Source organism: Rana temporaria, chromosome 6 (genome assembly GCF_905171775.1).
Source record: "Rana temporaria chromosome 6, aRanTem1.1, whole genome shotgun sequence".
NCBI lineage: Eukaryota > Metazoa > Chordata > Amphibia > Anura > Ranidae > Rana > Rana temporaria.
In genome coordinates this window covers 75,907,169-75,929,725 of record NC_053494.1, presented here as the reverse complement: position 1 = coordinate 75,929,725, position 22,557 = coordinate 75,907,169, and positions in this window count along the sequence as shown.

Sequence of the window (22,557 nt, the reverse complement as noted above, 5' to 3'; positions counted from 1 at the left end):
AGGCGGAGAATTGAGGCCTTGCATCGACTATAGGGGCCTAAATCGCATCACGATCAAGACCGCATACCCGATTCCGTTGATTTCCGAGTTGTTTGATCGTCTGAAGGGGGCCACGGTCTTTACCAAACTTGACCTGAGGGCGGCATACAACCTTGTAAGAATCAAGGCTGGTGACGAGTGGAAGACCGCGTTCAACAACAGGACCGGTCATTATGAATCCCTGGTTATGCCTTTTGGGTTGTGCAATGCGCCCGCAGTCTTTCAGGAATTTATCAATGATGTTTTCCGTGACCTGTTGCAGCAGTGTGTGGTGGTCTATTTGGATGACATCTTGGTATATTCTGAATCCATGGAGGCCCACATCCTGGATGTCAAGCGAGTGTTGCAACGGTTACGAGAGAACAAGCTTTTCGGTAAGCTTGAGAAATGCGAATTTCACCGGTCCCAGGTAACCTTCTTAGGTTACATAATTTCCGCGGAGGGGTTCTCCATGGACCCTGAGAAGGTTTCGTCAGTCTTACAGTGGCCCCAGCCCAGTGGTCTTCGTTCCCTGCAGCGCTTTTTGGGTTTCGCCAATTATTATCGGAAGTTCATCAGGGACTTCTCCATGCTGGCCAAGCCTCTCACGGATCTGACCAGGAAGGGCAGTAATTCCCATGTCTGGCCGGCCAAGGCCATCTGGGCCTTTGAGACTCTAAAATTTGCCTTTGTGTCGGCTCCAATACTGTCTCATGCCAACCCTGGGTTGCCCTTTGTTCTCGAGGTGGACGCGTCTGAGACGGGAGTAGGCGCCCTTCTGTCTCAGCGTCGGACACCAGAGGGTCCGCTGCTTCCCTTTGGGTTTTACTCCCGGAAACTGTCTCCCGCGTAGTGCAACTACCAGATTGGTGACAGAGAGTTGTTGGCCATCGTGCAGGCTCTCAAAGAGTGGAGGCACTTGCTCGAGGGTTCGGTGGTTCCGGTTCTCATCCTGACGGACCACAAGAATCTGGCTTACCTTTCAGAGGCTAAGAGATTGACACCCCGTCAGGCCAGATGGGCTCTGTTCCTGTCACGTTTTAATTATGTGGTCTCCTATTTACCGGGTTCCAAGAACGTCAGGGCGGATGCCTTATCACGTCAATACTCCGAGCTGTCCAGGGAGGAATCGATACCGACTTCGGTCATACCTCCAAATCAGATCCTGGCCGCCATTCACACCAGCCTGACCTCTCCCCTTGGAGAGCAGATCTTGGTGGCCCAATCTGGTGCTCCTTCTGGGAGACCCAACGGCAGATGTTTCGTGCCTGAGGAGTTGCGCACTCGGTTGTTGCGAACCTACCATAACTCCAAGACCGCGGGGCATCCTGGAAAGAATCAGCTGTCCTGGGCTGTTTCACGTTTGTTCTGGTGGCCTTCTCTACGTTCTGACATTGCCGCATATGTAGCGGCATGCTCTGTTTGTGCCCAGAGTAAGTCCCCTCTGCACCTTCCGTTGGGCCTTCTACAACCCATTGCCACTGGGGAGCGCCCATGGTCGCAAATTGGGATGGACTTCATTGTGGACCTTCCTGCATCCCAAGGCCATACGGTCATTCTCATGATTGTGGATCGGTTTTCCAAAATGTGCCACTGTGTTCCTCTCAAAAAATTACCCTCTGCACAAGAGTTGCCCATGGTTTTCGCCAGGGAGGTCTTCCGGTTGCACGGTTTGCCCAAGGAGATAGTGTCGGATCGGGGAAGTCAGTTTGTGTCCAGGTTCTGGCGCGCCTTTTGCTCCCAGTTGGGGATTCGACTCTCCTTCTCCTCGGCCTACCACCCTCAGTCCAATGGGGCCGCAGAACGGTCCAATCAGGCCCTGGAGCAATTTCTTCGTTTCTATGTCTCCGATCATCAAGACAATTGGGTTGACCTTCTGCCATGGGCTGAGTTTGCCAGGAACACGGCGGTTAACTCCTCATCTGGGACGTCTCCCTTCATGGCCAATTATGGGTTCCAACCTGCCGTGTTACCGGAGTCATTCTCTCCCCAAGATATTCCGGCTGTGGAGGATCACCTTTCCGCTCTACGTGCTTCTTGGGTACAGATCCAGAGGTCCCTTGAGGTCTCTGCGCAGCGCCAGAAACTCCAGGCTGATCGCAGACGGGCGCCTGCTCCTTCCTACCAGGTCGGAGTGTGATAGACGTGAAACTAAAATGAAAATTTTATGTTATGATTAGAAATATTAAAGTGTATTTCGGTTAATATTTCTTTAGTATACTGCTTATTTTCCTTGATAAGTTCTATCAGAGATTGTTTTAAAGGGATTTGATGTTTTGTGAAAAGCAGAACTGTTTTCCAAATTAAGAAGCAGAGGCTCGTGTGGACTTTTCAAAGGAAGCTAACCCCTGCATTCCTGGACACTTCACTTTGGATAAGCAATTGTGGATTCTCTTTAGGAAACTGACTTTGCCCATCCCCCACATCCTGTCTTTTACAGACCCAAGAAGGAACTTGTGTGACGTTTGAAAGAAAACCATTAATTTCTGTGACTTTAAGAAACTGCTCTGATTGGACTGTTCAAACTTTTCGATGTATTTGGATATGAACTGTCCAATGACAGCCTAACAAGGGGGTGGGATCGATGGGTGTGTACGTATGTTGTGATATTCCCTGTGTTTTAAATAAAAGAACCAGCAGGGTTTTGCTCTTCCTGTTGGGATTGGAGACGAGAGAGGTGAGATGTGTTCTGTTCATAGATTACATTTTCTCACTTATAGCCATTTGAAATCAGCCGGCAGAAATGCGTACCCCTGAGTTTATCAGGATATCAATTAAGTAATGATTCTTCATCAGTTGACGCCCAAAGTTTGTTTTGCTCTATTGGGGGGATGCAGCGCCCCGGGATGTGGTGGGGTGCGTCTGTACGGTTGATGACTGATCACCGTGTAAAAAAATGTGGGGAAAAAAATTGCGCTAGTTAGAGAAATTTAGACCATGTAGCAGCCAGCACACAAACAAACAAAGTCAAGTATAAACAGAAAACAATAAGTGCAGCGCTAAAGTTGATATTGAGTGGAAAAATGTTGCCAAAATCACATATCATTGGAAGTGAGAACAACAGAGGACTGTGAGGAATGTGAATGGGAATTCACTCAGCATGGGGGCAATGCTTATAATGAGTCCATGTGTGTATAACCTAACAGGTGAATGGAAACACCGACCAGGTGCAATGAACAATGAAAAGTTCAATGAACAAATGGAAACAGTTCATAGGTATGCTTCCCAGTGGAAGGATAAAACACTTCAAACGTAATGATGGTTCAGATAAAGAAAGTAGCAGTCATGGCTTGTCTGTAACAATCTTCAGAAAATCATAAAGAGGGTGGATACTCTTACCAGCTACGGTGGACTTGCATGTTAGTACTAACATCAAGTCAGATACAGCATGGTGGTCACAGCGGACCCTGGGCTCTGTACGGATGGATCTGTGGGATGGTCTCTCCAACTGGAACGATGGAACCGATCTTGTCAGATACCTCTCTCAGGAACAGAAACCCAAATGGACAGGGCTGATGACTCATGGATCAACACAGCATGTGTGGAAAGGAAAAAAAAATGCTCCAATGGTGCAGGTCAAAAAAAAACGTGAAGGCTTTATTTGTAAAAAAATTAAACAATAAAATCACGTGAATAGTTATAAAAGGCAGTATGGGGTACTAAGCATGTTACCCGACTAGTTTCGGCTCTAAGCCATCAACAGGGGCATGTATCTGTACCCCCACACTGCTAAATTTATATGTACCAAACAATCCAAAGCTCCTCCCCAGGGAGGGAGGAGACAGGAAGTTAAACAATCATAGTAATGCATGGCATAAGCTGATGCGTATTTTACATATGCAAAACATGTCATACAAGTATACATCATAAAACCATTAAATAAAAATGCACATATGTAGCACAAAAATATAAAAAATGGCTTGCAGAGGGTAAAATTTGACTTATACCAACTATTTGTGTAGCAAACCGTTTATCACAGTATATGTTAAAACATGTCAATGCTGAGTGTCCAACTGGAAGCTGCAATCCGCCGCCAGCCATAACACATCACCCCTTCTGGAAGAAGCACACACTCTCCAGCACCAACATATATAAAAAAACGCACAGAAGCCCAGAACTTGAGCTAACACAATACACAGCTCCTGGAAATCAATCCGGAGCGTGTATCAGTGTACAGGGGACACCCTACATGATTGGAGGACAACGGAGAAGGCTAGGGGGCGGGGCCGGTGACGCGAACCGATAAACATCCAATCGCTGTCATCAGCCACAGCGGCGCCCCCAGGTCAGGTCCGTATACTGAAGACTAATGGAGGGGGAGGGCCCCAAATCGCAACCTATTAACAGAGAGGATCGTCGATGACTGACAAGCATCAGCGATCCGACGTGAGGTGCAGAGAACGGGCGCGGTGACGACGAATCGACAGCACGGCCGCCCACTGAACTACCGCCGACACCACGTGCGCTCGTCATGTGACATAAACACCATCAGTCTAGGGAAATGAACAAAAGCTCCGGACGTACAGCGAATTACGTGATAACGTCATAATCGGAGAGCCAATCAAATGGGTGTATCAACAGGGCTAATAGAGACAATTGAGCTCTGGGGGACACTCGAAGGGTAGGATGGCAAAACATTGATGCAAGAAACAAAAAATGGTTTGAAAATAATCTGTGTCAGTAGACATCCAAATAAACACAGTGAGAGTGCCTTGATGGAATCATATTTGATGGTGAAACTTTATATTAGATATTCGGTGCACATCAGAATAGGACATGGATGTCACAACAGCCCAATGAATGGACGCACGTCAAAAATAATTTGTGTCAGTGGGCATCCAAATAAAAACAATGAAAGTGCCTAGATGGACTACATGTTTAATGGTGAAACTTAATATTAGATATTCAGTGCACACCAGAATCAGACATGGACGTCACAAAGGCCCAATAGAGGGACGCATGTCGAAACCGGGGGGCACTGAAATCTGTGGCTTTTGAGATAACCTTTTCAAAAAAAGGAGAAACATGACACTTAGGAGCTCACGCCCGGTTGATGAAACAGTTGACATCCCAGTCAACGTTCATGCCGTGGGGCGTGTAGCTCCTAAGTTCATGTATCCAAAAGGTCTCTAAGCGGGAGACCCCCCTCACACAGGAGTCACCCCGCCAATGAGGCACAAATTTATCGATAACTTGGAAAGAGGTACCCCTAGGATCTTTCGCATGGCATTCCAAGTAGTGTCTGGAGACTGTGTGCTTGGGGCAGCCCTTCCTAATCTTACCCAAATGCTCATTCACTCGAATGGCAAAGTTGCGAACGGTTCGGCCCACGTATTGCAACTTGCAGGGACATGTAATCAGGTACACTATATAGCTAGTGAAACATGTAGTAAAATGCTTCATCTGATACGTGCGGTTGGTTACAGTGGAAACAAAAGTATCCGTCCTCCGTCGGCCCAAAACATTGACAATGCATGGGTTGCACTTCCGACAGGGATGGTAACCTTTAGTTTCTGGAAAAAATACAACTTTTTTTGGTGGATCTATGACATTGGGTGCAATTTCACTTTGTACGGATTTTGCTCCCCTGAAAATTACACCTGCCCTTTCAGGTAAGGAGGGTCCTAGAATCTTGTCACTACGGAGGACCTTCCAGTGTCTATTGAGTATTTTCTTTATGTCATTATGTTGTACAGAAAAATCAGTGAAGAAGGACCATTTAAACCTATCGTCCCTATCTTTCTTGGGTTTGTCCATAAGCAAAGAAGACCTTTCAAGGTTAGAAACAGTGTTAATAGCCTCGTCCAAATCATGAGTTCTGTATCCTTTATCCAAGAATCTCTTTTTTAAAATCTGGCACTGAGAATCAAAATCTTCCCTCCTGGTACAATTTCTCTTCATACGAAGGAATTGACCCTGAGGGACAGATCGCAGCCATTGATGGTAATGGCAGCTATCGACCGGAATATAGCCATTCCGGTCAGTTGGCTTAAAGTTCTTAAAGTTCGAAATTTCTGCACCTCCCGATGCTATCTCTGATAGGACGCTGGTCTATGAGGCTCCTTCCCAGCCTTCCACAAGACCGCCTCCTAAAAGAGATACTAACATCAAGAATCCCCCCAAACAACATCCCCCCCCACATGTAGAGGGTCGTGGTAGACACCGATCTTCTTCCAATAGCAGGGGTTTCCCATATAGAGGGAGGGGCCACAATCGGGGTAATAGAGGTTATATCCAACATGACCCTAATTATACACATTCTGGAGAATATGATGTGGGCCCTTCTAGGTGGACACAGGAGAACGGTCCAATTAGAAGGGGATCCACCTATCACACCCCAGTGAGGACTTCATATTCTAATGCTCCACGCATGGGAGAGACATATGAAGCCCATTATGACTTCCGCCCATACCCTCACTACTATGGGGATGGCGAAGACCACCCTAGAGGTTCTCATGATGGGTGGTATGAGGAACCGGGTTTTCCCAGACCACAGGGCTTCCACCCTCCCACTTATCACATACCTCGCAGCCAAAGACCAAACGAGGTATCAGAGGTGGCTGGCGTGTTCAGCGCCAAAAAAAGAAAAATCTCAGAGGCATAGGTCTATTTAACCTCAGTTCAGTTACCCTTTCTGAAGATGAACAAACTGTCCTTGACAAGGGTCTGAAATTTGTTCCTCCCAGGAAGCTCAATGGTTTTTCCACTTTCATCGATGTGCAAAAATTTATTCGTAAATTGAATATACAGAGACACTTTTTATCCCAATCTATGTCCACCCAACAGGGTGGAACTTTGACGTCGTCAGCCATTCCCCCCCCCCCCGTCATATTCAACTCTACCTCACATGCAGTGACCACACACTCTGTCACTTCTAACTCTACCTTGAATGTAGCGACCATACACTCTGGCTTGTCCAATCCCTCTTTATTCAACCCTGCGGCTAACACAGCCCACTCTGTCAACGTGTTCCGCAGTTTGGTTTTGAACGATTTAGACAAGCTACCCAAAAAGAGAATCCATCAAGATCCTACTATACAAGCGGGTCTACAGACCCTCTGTGCCAAGAAAAATATCATCATTCGCCCAGCCGACAAAGGCGGGGGAATGGTGATATTGGACAAAGAAGCGTACCTCCAGGAGATGAATAGATTGCTGGGTGACAACACCACATATATCATCCTCCCTGGAGATCCCACCTCCAAATACAAAAAGGCCTTAACAGCCTTAATTAAAGAAGGTTCAGCCCTCAACATCCTAAACAAAAAGGAAGCAGAATACCTAGTCCCTTTGGCACCGCGTATTCCGGTCATCTATTACCTGCCGAAGGTCCATAAGGACGTTGTCAATCCCCCTGGGCGACCCATCGTCAGCGGGATTGACTCAGTGACATCGCGTATCGGCAGGTATATAGATTTCTATCTTCAGCCTCTTGTAAAATCGGTTCCCTCATATCTGAGGGATACTAAGGACACTATTAAATTACTTGAGTCTGTCCATTATGAGGGTGAAATATTGTTGGTGACGGCTGACGTTTCCGCCTTATATACATGTATTTCCCATCAATTGGGCCTGGCCGCGGTGGAACTGTTCCTTACACGTAACTCTTCCCTTTCTGTGATCCAGAGGAACTTTGTTATGGAGTTACTGAACTTCGCCACAAAGCACAACTACTTCTGGTTTCAGGGGCAGTTTTTTTCCCAAGTCAAAGGCGTGGCGATGGGGGCCAAATATGCCCCCAGCCTCGCCAATCTTTTCATGGCCCAGTGGGAGGAGGATGTCGTCGATACCCTACGTAGACCTAGACCCGAACTGGTTCTCTGGGCGCGTTATATCGACGACATCCTCCTCCTTTGGAAGGGCACGAGGGAGTCTCTTGACTCCTTCATGTCCTTCCTTAATGACAACGATCGTGGTATCGTTTTGTCATACGAAGCCAGTTCCACCTCGATCCACTTTTTAGATCTAGAGATCTTGGCAATTGATGGTCACTTCGAGTTTAAGACTTACTTTAAGCCAACTGACCGGAATGGCTATATTCCGGTCGATAGCTGCCATTACCATCAATGGCTGCGATCTGTCCCTCAGGGTCAATTCCTTCGTATGAAGAGAAATTGTACCAGGAGGGAAGATTTTGATTCTCAGTGCCAGATTTTAAAAAAGAGATTCTTGGATAAAGGATACAGAACTCATGATTTGGACGAGGCTATTAACACTGTTTCTAACCTTGAAAGGTCTTCTTTGCTTATGGACAAACCCAAGAAAGATAGGGACGATAGGTTTAAATGGTCCTTCTTCACTGATTTTTCTGTACAACATAATGACATAAAGAAAATACTCAATAGACACTGGAAGGTCCTCCGTAGTGACAAGATTCTAGGACCCTCCTTACCTGAAAGGGCAGGTGTAATTTTCAGGGGAGCAAAATCCGTACAAAGTGAAATTGCACCCAATGTCATAGATCCACCAAAAAAAGTTGTATTTTTTCCAGAAACTAAAGGTTACCATCCCTGTCGGAAGTGCAACCCATGCATTGTCAATGTTTTGGGCCGACGGAGGACGGATACTTTTGTTTCCACTGTAACCAACCGCACGTATCAGATGAAGCATTTTACTACATGTTTCACTAGCTATATAGTGTACCAGATTACATGTCCCTGCAAGTTGCAATACGTGGGCCGAACCATTCGCAACTTTGCCATTCGAGTGAATGAGCATTTGGGTAAGATTAGGAAGGGCTGCCCCAAGCACACAGTCTCCAGACACTACTTGGAATGCCATGCGAAAGATCCTAGGGGTACCTCTTTCCAAGTTATCGATAAATTTGTGCCTCATTGGCGGGGTGACTCCTGTGTGAGGGGGGTCTCCCGCTTAGAGACCTTTTGGATACATGAACTTAGGAGCTACACGCCCCACGGCATGAACGTTGACTGGGATGTCAACTGTTTCATCAACCGGGCGTGAGCTCCTAAGTGTCATGTTTCTCCTTTTTTTGAAAAGGTTATCTCAAAAGCCACAGATTTCAGTGCCCCCCGGTTTCGACATGCGTCCCTCTATTGGGCCTTTGTGACGTCCATGTCTGATTCTGGTGTGCACTGAATATCTAATATTAAGTTTCACCATTAAACATGTAGTCCATCTAGGCACTTTCATTGTTTTTATTTGGATGCCCACTGACACAAATTATTTTTGACGTGCGTCCATTCATTGGGCTGTTGTGACATCCATGTCCTATTCTGATGTGCACCGAATATCTAATATAAAGTTTCACCATCAAATATGATTCCATCAAGGCACTCTCACTGTGTTTATTTGGATGTCTACTGACACAGATTATTTTCAAACCATTTTTTGTTTCTTGCATCAATGTTTTGCCATCCTACCCTTCGAGTGTCCCCCAGAGCTGAATTGTCTCTATTAGCCCTCGGCTGTTGATACACCCATTTGATTGGCTCTCCGATTATGACGTTATCACGTAATTCGCTGTACGTCCGGAGCTTTTGTTCATTTCCCTAGACTGATGGTGTTTATGTCACATGACGAGCGCACGTGGTGTCGGCGGTAGTTCAGTGGGCGGCCGTGCTGTCGATTCGTCGTCACCGCGCCCGTTCTCTGCACCTCACGTCGGATCGCTGATGCTTGTCAGTCATCGACGATCCTCTCTGTTAATAGGTTGCGATTTGGGGCCCTCCCCCTCCATTAGTCTTCAGTATGCGGACCTGACCTGGGGGCGCCGCTGTGGCTGATGACAGCGATTGGATGTTTATCGGTTCGCATCACCGGCCCCGCCCCCTAGCCTTCTCCGTTGTCCTCCAATCATGTAGGGTGTCCCCTGTACACTGATACACGCTCCGGATTGATTTCCAGGAGCTGTGTATTGTGTTAGCTCAAGTTCTGGGCTTCTGTGCGTTTTTTTATATATGTTGGTGCTGGAGAGTGTGTGCTTCTTCCAGAAGGGGTGATGTGTTATGGCTGGCGGCGGATTGCAGCTTCCAGTTGGACACTCAGCATTGACATGTTTTAACATATACTGTGATAAACGGTTTGCTACACAAATAGTTGGTATAAGTCAAATTTTACCCTCTGCAAGCCATTTTTTATATTTTTGTGCTACATATGTGCATTTTTATTTAATGGTTTTATGATGTATACTTGTATGACATGTTTTGCATATGTAAAATACGCATCAGCTTATGCCATGCATTACTATGATTGTTTAACTTCCTGTCTCCTCCCTCCCTGGGGAGGAGCTTTGGATTGTTTGGTACATATAAATTTAGCAGTGTGGGGGTACAGATACATGCCCCTGTTGATGGCTTAGAGCCGAAACTAGTCGGGTAACATGCTTAGTACCCCATACTGCCTTTTATAACTATTCACGTGATTTTATTGTTTAATTTTTTTACAAATAAAGCCTTCACGGTTTTTTTTGACCTGCACCATTGGAGCATTTTTTTTTCCTTTCCACACATGCTGTGTTGATCCATGAGTCATCAGCCCTGTCCATTTGGGTTTCTGTTCCTGAGAGAGGTATCTGACAAGATCGGTTCCATCGTTCCAGTTGGAGAGACCATCCCACAGATCCATCCGTACAGAGCCCAGGGTCCGCTGTGACCACCATGCTGTATCTGACTTGATGTTAGTACTAACATGCAAGTCCACCGTAGCTGGTAAGAGTATCCACCCTCTTTATGATTTTCTGAAGATTGTTACAGACAAGCCATGACTGCTACTTTCTTTATCTGAACCATCATTACGTTTGAAGTGTTTTATCCTTCCACTGGGAAGCATACCTATGAACTGTTTCCATTTGTTCATTGAACTTTTCATTGTTCATTGCACCTGGTCGGTGTTTCCATTCACCTGTTAGGTTATACACACATGGACTCATTATAAGCATTGCCCCCATGCTGAGTGAATTCCCATTCACATTCCTCACAGTCCTCTGTTGTTCTCACTTCCAATGATATGTGATTTTGGCAACATTTTTCCACTCAATATCAACTTTAGCGCTGCACTTATTGTTTTCTCTTCTGATGACTGATCACCTCCATGGCTGCGTTTTTTTTTTTTTTTGGCAGCGATCTACTTCCGTGCAGGCGCACTTCATTCTTTCGGTCGTGCTGCGCCTCACCCAATCAAAGATGGGGGGAAAAGATTTCTTGAGCAAAAATATTTAACCCATCGTTCTTTTCTGCCGGTTTGACGTTTGTGTCTGTTTTATGTCTTTGATATCTGTGTTTTTATGTTTCAGTGTTGTGTTAGTTTGAATGTGACTGTTTCAGGGGTCTATGTCTGTAGGTGGACAGTATTTTTCTTTCAGGGGTCCTGAGCCGGTGACGCATGATAAGCGTGTCTTGGGGTGGAGATGTTTATGTGTGCATGACTGTCCCGGGCTCCTTCCTATTATAAGCATCCGTGATTTACTGATGTTGGGTTAAGTGAGGTAGTATGCACATGTCAATATGTCTGGTCTGAAAGAAGAGGGTTTGGGGGTTCGACAGTCACTGAGATAAGTGGACTGAGTTTTTCCTTGACTAAGGTAAGTTCAAGGTGGTGGCTTGGGTAGTCGAAACGGAATAAAGATAGCCACTAAGGAAGTTGGATCTTTATGGGTTTGCTATGCATGTGGCTTGTGCCATGTGTATACCAAATCTCTTTTTGTTAGAAGATTGTGGGTTTGCTATACATATGGCTTGTGCCATGTGTATACCAAATCTCTTTTTGTTAGAAGATTGGGGTTCGTTTTGGGGGGCACTGAGGGTTTTCTTTTTACATTTTAGGGGTTAAGAATTAGGGGCTGAAGGAGCCGTGTATTTTGTTTGTTCTGTGTTGTCCGTGCGTTTTTTTTACATGCATTCTTGTTCTGAGGGCTGTTAGCAGCCCACTATAAATGGCAGACAAGCACGTGCTGCAGCCAATTTTTTTCTTTTTCATTTCCATTCCCCCCCCCCTCTCCAGGCTGTGTGGAGTTCTATCAGCAGACTTTTTTTTGGAGTTTCAGATTTTTCTGCTGGAGTAACGCAGGCAGTGATGGCCCCCTCCCTGGTGGGGGGATAGAACTGGGTGTGTGAGGTCCGGACCCCCACATCCTGCTCCTTCCTTCCCCTCTCTCCCCCCCCAGGGAACAACGGAAGAGCAACCTAGAATAAAGTTTTTTTTAACAAAAGGTTGAATTGGGATATTGCAACTGTTTCTGTACAATTAAAATTGGTCTGTATATGCCTGTTACATTGTACGCTGATTTATCAGATAATTCGATTTAACTAGAAATAATGGGATATTTCTCCAGAGGTTTAACAACTATGGAAGAGACATTTGATGCACATAATAAGCCATTGTTAAGTCTTTGTTTTACAGTTAGAGTAACAGAAAAAATTGTGAGATCTAGTAACTTCTTCTACAGAGAATTAATTTAGGAGAATTATGTGCCTCATGGTGCTGGGCTTAGTTTAGCAGCCCGTCCTGTTTTTTTTTATATATCCTTTTTAATCGGATAGATTGAATGCGTGTTCTGTGGGGACCTACCTCTCAGGGTTGCCTACCTACTCTGACGATGCACTGTATTTTGACTTGATACATAGAGGGCTTTTTGCCAGTTTGGTTGTTGTAATGTGATACCCAGGGCCTGTTATTGTCTTTTCATTTCCCTCATGTTCTGCCCACGATGCTCCGACATGGGCCACGCCAGAATGCTGTTCCCTGCTGGAAGCATGGGCCCAGCCCGACTGATTGAGGCCGTGCCCCTTCCTTCCTCTTACGTTCTGCCCAACTGTATGCCCGGCTGGAGGAAGCATGGGCCTGCCCGGATGCTCTTCCCTGCTGAAGGCTTTGCCTCGTTCTGAACGCAGATGGTGTCACCTCCTGCCCGCTGCCCATACTGGATTCTGTGCCCTCCGGCCCACGGGCCTTCTTCTTCATGCCCTCCTTAGTCTGTCCAGGGGGGGTAACTACAATGCCACTTCGCTGGACAGACACGTAAGGGAGGAGAATGATGTAGATGGGAGTGGCAGACCTACCTGGAGGTGGAATCCGCTCATGTACCCACTGTCATGTGTGCCCCAACCTCAATGCCTTGACCTCATGGGGTGCCCAAAAGCGGTAGAGAGAGTGTGTAAATCCTGGCGTTCATGACTACAGAAGCTGTGTTCACAAGTCACAAATGAGGGATGAGGAGATTCTGGGTATCACATTGGAACAGTAGAACATTTTACATAGTACATTTAAATGGTTTTATTCCACATGCTGTGCCATGCCATCCTCAGGGTTAAGTGGGTAAGTGGCCCCAAGGGGGGAGCATTCAATATATTATCTTTTTTTGAAAATCTTGTGTGAGACAGTCTCTAGATTAGGTTGTTATAAGCTATGACAGTTGTAATTACAGTCTGATACTTTGAGAAATTATGTGATTGCTCTTGGAAAATAGTTAACTAATATCTGTGTATGAGTTTTTCTCGCATTTCTGATGTAGGTACCGATAATTACCAATATCCCCTGGGTGATGATTAAAAGGTTCCTTCGAAAATATTCTCTGGAGATGAGTGATATGATGGACTGTGCCCACAAATCTGAATGAAATTATATATCTTTTTTCAAATACATGGGATTGTGACCACTGGGGTTTGTGGGTTGGAATATCTCAAAGGGGGGTCCCGGTTACATAGGGTAATTAGTTAATTAGTATCAGAGTGTAAAGAAGTTCTCTAATGAGATAATTAAGTTTTATTCTGCCTGTAAATGTTTATGAATATGTTTACCCCAACAACTGAAAATATATTATGACATGTCAAAACATGCATGGGATTAGAACAAAGGTTCAATGGGAAAATTGTTGATTGAGATTGTGTGAAGAATTGTATACAATTCAGTCAATGGTAAACAACATGGTATTTTATATTTAACTGAAATCCTACAGATCTGGTTGTAAGAATTAATAAGTAGAGGTTTGAGCAATGTTTACAACAGATTCTAAACTTGGGTTTGGTTTATTATAAGGTTCCCCAGAGAAAAATATTAAAATATGAAAGTTATGTTCAATCTAAAAAACTTTATAAAATATAGTAAAAAAATAGTAAAAATAAAATTAAAAACAAACAAGTATTAAAAGGTTTTTATAACATGGTGTTTATGACAGGGTGGAGATATTGGATTGGTTGGAGAAGGTTCTCGTTAAAATGGCCACTTCACAGTTCATTAGGCTGGAGCTAGTCTGTGAATTTCACGAGTTTGTCCTCTAAACAATCTTTTGTCGCTACTAGAGTTAAGGAATGTCATGTTATAATGTGATGTACATGATTTTTGGCAGATGTACAAACCAAATATGTTTTAAAATTTTTGAAAAAGAGTTAAAAATGAGAAAAACTATGCAATTTGATTGGATTGTATATGGTCTAAAACTTGTACAATCTGTAGCAGGGGGGGAACAGATGTTTTCCCTTAGAGGTCATTAACAGCAGATCAGGTTACAGGCTGTGGTGGATTACAGGAGTGAGTGCTAGCTTGAAATCCAACACCCAGTTTAAGCATCCTCAGCTGCTGTGCTTTACAAAGGCTCTTTGCCAAGTTTGAAGGGAGAAATAAATATCAGAGTTTATGTTAAGTAGACTATAAAGCCTATTATAGGGTAAATATTTCTTTTAATAATAAAAGGTAATTTGTACACAATCATTAGAAGATCTGAAAGAAAGCCCTTATTAATAAAATATTATTTTTCTCTTTCTTTTCCTTTCTTTCTTTCTTTTTCTCTCTCTCTCTCTCTCTTTCGCTCTCTTTCTTTCTTTCTCTCTTTCTTTCTTTCTCTCTTTCTTTCTCTCTCATTCTTTCTTTCTCTCATATGTTACTAAACTGTGGGTTTTTGCACCATTTGTTTTGAAGAGTACCTTACTTAAAGGGTGTCATTTTAAAGAGAATGAAATATGGTGTTAATCTGCATAGCTTAAGAAAGGTCAGTTAAAATAGTTTAAAAATAAAGATACAACATGGATAGATGATGCGGTATGATACAGCTATATTTATGGATTAAAATGTCACTTTCTAGGCTTCAGATTGACGAATGTATTAATGGAAGGAATATTGATCTCTTATATTTGGATCCATGTAAGGGAACAATGAAACTTCTGTATGTTCGTTTATGCTGAAGGCTGCTATGTTTGTTTAAACAACCATATTTACAAGAATATTCATGCTGCATGATCAGTCCTGAAAACTAGTGTAATGTAATAAATAAAGTTCCTTTAGGAAATAAAATATTTAGGACAGAGCCCAATATAAAATTAAAATGCTAATGGAGAAAAATGTAGTAATTTGGTGGGAACGGATGCTTTTATTAAATTTAACTTAGTAATGGGAATGTAGATTGGATGGATAAATTATGGTTGCAATGGTCAATAGAGGTTTGTTAACTATAAACAAGGATGCATTCCAGTATATTACTGAACACCTAGAGGCCACTTCACAAATGACTTTGTATACAATTATGGCCTTATACATGATATTAGGTGAACAAGGGGGGGCATTTAGAATGTCACCTGCGGACAATATTTTGGGTGATAACACATTTGTACTCAAATAGGTATAGCAATTCTGTTTATATTGGTTATGATAATGTTTTGTTATATTGACCATGTCCTCCATTACCGTCCTTGTCTGTTAAGAATAACAAAGAGAATGAACTGATAAAATATTCATTTCAAGGGGGGGCTGTGATAGACGTGAAACTAAAATGAAAATTTTATGTTACGATTAGAAATATTAAAGTGTATTTCGGTTAATATTTCTTTAGTATACTGCTTATTTTCCTTGATAAGTTCTATCAGAGATTGTTTTAAAGGGATTTGATGTTTTGTGAAAAGCAGAACTGTTTTCCAAATTAAGAAGCAGAGGCTCGTGTGGACTTTTCAAAGGAAGCTAACCCCTGCATTCCTGGACACTTCACTTTGGATAAGCAATTGTGGATTCTCTTTAGGAAACTGACTTTGCCCATCCCCCACATCCTGTCTTTTACAGACCCAAGAAGGAACTTGTGTGACGTTTGAAAGAAAACCATTAATTTCTGTGACTTTAAGAAACTGCTCTGATTGGACTGTTCTAACTTTTCGATGTATTTGGATATGAACTGTCCAATGACAGCCTAACAAGGGGGTGGGATCGATGGGTGTGTATGTATGTTGTGATATTCTCTGTGTTTTAAATAAAAGAACCAGCAGGGTTTTGCTCTTCCTGTTGGGATTGGAGACGAGAGAGGTGAGATGTGTTCTGTTCATAGATTACATTTTCTCACTTATAGCCATTTGAAATCAGCCGGCAGAAATGCGTACCCCTGAGTTTATCAGGATATCAATTAAGTAATGATTCTTCATCAGGAGACCGTGTATGGTTGTCCACTCGCAACCTCAACCTTCGAGTGCCCACTCCTAAGCTGGCTCCTCGCTTTGTTGGTCCCTTCCGTGTGCTTCGCAGGGTAAACCCGGTTGCCTATGCCCTTGCGCTCCCACCTGGCATGCGGGTCTCCAATGGGTTTCACGTTTCCCTGTTGAAACCACTGGTGTGCAATCGCTTCACCTCCTCGGTTCCTCGGCCTCGTCCGGTCCAGGTGGGCGATCATGAAGAATATGAGGTGAGCGATATCCTGGACTCACGATTGGTCCGCGGTCGGGTGCAATTTTTGGTCCACTGGCGTGGTTATGGTCCAGAGGAGCGTTCCTGGGTTCCCTCCGCAGATGTCCATGCTCCTGTCTTGCTCCGAGCCTTCCACGCGCGCTTCCCCCAGAAACCGTTTTTTGCCCCGCGGAGGAGGGGCCCTTGAGGGGGAGGTACTGTCATGGTCTTACCTCTCTGCAGGCTTCAACTTCTGACATGTGCTGGTGGCCATTGCTTCCTGGGCTTCTTATAACTTCCACACCCTGCGGCTCCTCCTTCCCACTGGGAGGAGCTGGATGCCTTGCATACATATAGGAGGGCTGTTGCTGCATTTCCCTGCTTGGTCCTCTTGTATACACATGCTCCTGAGATTGTGCTGCTGCTTTTGGCTACCCGACCCGGCTTCCACAGACTATCCTTCTGGCTCCTGATTCCTGGCTTCGTTCGGACTACCCTTCTGGCTCCTGATCCCTGGCTTCGTTCGGACTATCCTTCTGGCTCCTGATCGATCCCTGGCTTCGTTCGGACTATCCTTCTGGCTCCTGATCCCTGGCTCCGGTGGAAGACTCTGCTTACTGTTTGATCATCCGTTTGGACTTTAACCTTGCCGTTTGGTTTTTAATAAACCCTTTCTATTTCATTTATCTGTTGTTGTACGTCTGATTCATGCTTCCGTGACAGACCCTCTATTCATTGCACCTATGGCCTATATATTACTAAGTAATTTAGATGTTTACCATTATAACCGTGACATTATTGCTATTCACAGATAATATTCCCCTAACTGGCCAATGTGTGTTTCTTTAAACCATGGCTAATGCTAGGTTAAAAACGACCGATTGTTGTCTACTTCCAACGCTTCCAAAATATATGCAAAATTTTTACAAAGCGTTGATCTTTATCACTGCCTACTTTTGCAATATATGTACATGCCCTATCACGGTGACGCATGCTTGGCCCCTCCCGCGACACCCTGGGAGTAACTCTTCCTTTGTTGTTTTGCCACACACTGACATTTGTTAATGTGTTTTATGTATGTGTCTTGATTGTATATTTGTAGCTTTCACTCCTTATTGATGTTATACAAATAACTCATTGTGTGTTTTTTTTGTATATGTTTTAATAGATCGATCTGTCTATGCTCCTGAAGAAGCGTTATTTGTAACGTGTAACATGTAGAGTGAGCCCTCCTTTCCTCTGGACCCACCGCCTGGTTACACATCGCACAGTTAACTTCAAATTATACTCTGTTTCAAGTTTTTTTTATGATAGAATTATATTATGATTGTGACAACCTGTGTGGACCAGTTATTTATTTTCTTTGATTTCATATTTGTAACTGTTTTTTACGACATTTCCATAAAATAAATGTATCTAGTTTCTTATCATATCTATTGCGTGCCTTCAAAGTCCAAAATTACTAATCTTTAGCTAAATCTATACAATATCGGGACGGTGGCACACTGTATACCAGTATATCCACAGTATCACCCTGTATGGATATACGTTAAAAGTTGTCTTCATTTACGTTTCTGTTAACGTACCTACAGAGATCCCATGTGAATAAACCTGGGGAAAGGGGGCACCCCTGTCTAGTGCGTCTGGACTAGGGATGAGCTGAACACCCCCCCCCCCGTTCGGTTCGCACCAGAACCCCATTGAAGTCTATGGGACTCGAACGTTCGAATTCAAAAGTACTCATTTTAAAGCCGAATATGCAAGTTATTGTCGTAAAACGGGGTTGAGAACACCACGTAGCTTTAGGTGCACACTGCAGAGGACACAGACAGTACACCATGTGAAAGTACATGCAGAAATATCTCCTGCCTATAGTATTAATATGAGCAGATCCCTGCCGCAAGGAATAAATATGAGAAACACCAGCTTTACGTAGCTTTAGGTGCACAATGTGCAGAGGACACAGACGTACACACACCACATAGCTTTAGGTGCACACTCAGGGCCGATCCGCCCTACAGGCTCACTATGCAAGCCGCTTAGGGCCCCCGCAAAGCTGTGGAGGGCCCCCCAAATTACTAGAGGCCCCGCCTGGTGAGAAGTAATTTTCGCCCCCTCACCCCACCTCTCAACTCGCTGGCTGCATGGGAGAAAAGGTAAGAAGTCAGCACCCCCCGCTTCTCACTTTAATGTGTAAGATGACATTTCCGACAGCAGAACACCCCTGCTTCTCAACTTTAATGTGACATGTCATTTTTCTTAGGGCCCCAGGGAGGTCAGGATCGGCACTGTGCACACTGCAGAAGACACAGACAGTACACCCTGTGAGAAAGTACAATCACCTGCCTGCCTGTCAGTATATTTAGGAAGAGCGGATCTAGCTAAACTCAATACAGTGTATGAATATACATTTATACACTGTATTGAGTTTAGCTAGATCCACAATGGGTAGACAAAATGGTGTACTTGGGGGTGCGTGTCTCGAGAGACACATCCAGCTTTATCCCCCTTAACCTAGAACAGGTCCTTATTAGACCGCATTAACTTAATTAAAATCATGCAGAGTGATTAGAAACTAGATAACATTATTGCTTACTGGATAATATGTGTTCTCCCCCCCTTTTTTTTCTCCTCCCCTCCCTTTTTTTTGGGGGGGGGGGGGTGGGGGATGCGTGTTTTTTTATATTATTTTTTTTCTCTCCTTTTTCCTCTCTGTAATGGGGGGGGGGAGGGAATAATTTGGAGATGATAATATATAACATCATTGGAATCCTGGATTTTCTAGGTGATGGTGTACACTGTATAGGAGTATGGTAATATGGTGGACATAGGGGAAGTAATGATAATATATAATTAGAATATTTGCCAAATTAAGTATGGAACTACAGTATTATTTGTATACATAGTAAGCACTAAATTATTATTTTTTGAATAATGGGATAATATCACATTGTTGGGACCATATAAGGTATAAAACACATATAGCGTTGAATTGAATTAATTGTTGCCTCTTCAGACGTAATTTAAGAAAAAGGTGTTTTTTTTTTTCTTTAATGAAGAGGAAAGAGACGAGGAGAGTTATGTCACTATGAGTATTGGGTGGGAGTGTGGTGTTATAAGTAATTATATAATTTGAATATTATGAATTTGTATCATCATGGTGTTGGAATGGTAGAAAGGGTATGATACACAAAGTATTTAATTATTATACTGAATCTAGTATTTAAATATTTTCTTTTTATTTATAGGGGTGGGAAAAATCCCTTCTCCTCCAGGACTCCACAAGGAGCAATGTATGATATATTGTATATGTATATGTATGATATATGTATGATGTATCAATCACTAAACTATTCTATTATAGGAAACGGGAAGGAATAATAAGTACTGTGGAGAATAGGAATGATGTGTATGATACTGTGATTTTCCTTTATTTTTTTTATTTTTTTCTCCTTTTTAAAAGAACAGAGAGGAATTTAGATAAAGTAAGCAAATGTTAAGACATGGTGTCTCAGAGGGGGGAGGGAGGGAAGAGAGAGAGGGTTTTTTTTACTCTCTCTCTTTTCTCCTTCTCCTTTTTTTTTATTTAGGTAAGAGTCCGCCACACAATGGGTTATGAAGGGTACTGAGCATAGGAGAAACTCCACTGGATGGATGGGGCTGTACAGTAGAGAAGGGAGTGGAAGGGGACAGGGTGGGAGGGAAGCGGATGTGAGGAGGGAGTATGTGTGGGATGCCCAATGGTGTAAATTGAAAGCCCTATGCCCTAAGGGTGCAACTCAAAAATTTAGGTATTTACTCCTCCCATACATCAGGTATAATGCTAGGTAAAAATAACGGTAACTGCTATACCGTGTTCTCCTGGAATGTACGGGGACTGAACTCAAAGTTTAAACGAGCATTAATGTTTCAATATATAAGGGGGGGGGGGGGTATCGGTCCTGGTAAATGAATCTTTTCCTGGAGTAATAGAAAAGGCCTACATAGATATAAACGGAAAATACGTTATTGTGCTATATACGAAAGGAAAACAGAGGTATATTACAGTAGCAATATATATCCCCAATGGAAAAAATGATTCAATATCTCCCAGCGAAGTTATTGTTTATTGGAGATTTTAACTCAATTCTGTCACAAGAGTTGGATAGACCAAAACCTCCTAAACAATACTCGCCAGAATTACATAATTGGGCACAAGTGATGGGGGTTAGGCATGTGCAAAAAGGAAAAATTTGTTTTGTTTAGTTTCGTTTTAATTCGTTATTTAATTAATTTCGTTAAGTTAGATTCGTTACATTTGTTAAATTCGTTTTCGGGAATTCGTTCGTTTTCGACCGAATTTCGAAAAATCCGGTCGAATTCGAAAATATTTCGACCGTTTTCGGAATTCGTTCATTTTCGACCGAATTTCGAAAAAATACAGAAAACAAATAGTCTCTTTTCGAATAGAATTTGTTTTCGAATTCAATTTGAATATAATTTTTTTTTCGAATTCCGATCGAATTTCTTTCGTGGGTTTTCGATTCGGAATCGAAAACGTTCGTTCGGATTCGGTAAATTTGTTAATATTGCAATTCGGGAATTCGTATGCATCCGAATGTCCGAATAATGAAAAATTCATCCGAATTTCGATTCGGAACGAAATGCACATGCCTAATGGGGGTAACAGAGCCTGGAAAAAGAGTGTACTCTTGTTTTTTACTTCATATAAAACAGCATCTAGGATAGACCTAGCATTTGCAGACCCCGCGATGTTGGTAGACATTGCGGATGCCATATACTTACCAAGTGGCCTTTCGGACCATTCCCCTTTATATTTGACAGTACGTATACCTATACCGAGAAATGCATCCATGTGGAGATTGAATGCGCAATGGGTAGTATGCCCAGAGATAGAGGGAAAAATGACATCTATAATAATGGAATACTGGGAGAATAACGTAGGATCAACTTCGATGGACATTGTATGGGATGCATTTAAAGCATATTTGCGGGGACAGTACATTTCAAATATTTTATACATGAGTTACAGAAGCAGATAGGAAATAAGGCTGGAATTGTACAAAAGTAGACAGAATATTTTTGAGCAATCAGATAAAAGTGGGAGATTTCTGGCGAGGTTAGCACAACAAGAATATCTTTGCAATTATTTTTATTAAAGTTATGTCACATACAGAGGTAGACAAATACACAGCAATTGATTTCAATTTGCATAGAACATATCAATTTGCATATAACACCTGATGTGGATACAATGATACATGACAGTTCGACATGGTCACATTACAGGGTGAGAGAAGAGAGTTGCGTGTCAGGGGCCGCGCATCCTACTACACAATGTGGAGCCACGGTCCCCTATTTAGGAGCTTATCAATACAGCATGTACACCATGAAGGGCTTGTAAGTCTCCACACCACTCCACCCACGTCTATCCCTGCAGGCGGGTGACAGTCACCCCCCCCCCAGATCCGGCCGAGGCCTATGGGCCCTAGGCGGATGCCAGCCACCCGCCACACATTCTGCAGTAGCATAAGAACTCTTAGAGGAGTCCAACTGTACTCCTCATACAGAAATACTAACTGAGTGCAACAACATAAACAATATAATAAAGTGAAATGAAAGTAAAATAAAGTATAACTAGCATATATTAATGCCAACATCTACACCAAGTGTGACCTGCCGTGGCTGGTATTATGTCAAAAACAGTTCACTATTCGGGAAATTTAGTGCTCCAAGGTAACCATTGTTTTTTGAAAGATTGGTACTGGTTTGATTGGATAGCAAAATACTTTTCATAAGAATACTGGGTAGACACTCTTTGTATAACTTCATCAATTCTAGGCGTTTGTGTAGATTTCCATTTAGAGGTGATAGCTAGACGGGCTGCTATAAATATGTGTATGGCTATGCATCTTAGTTGGGCTGGGATACAGGCAGCGCTAA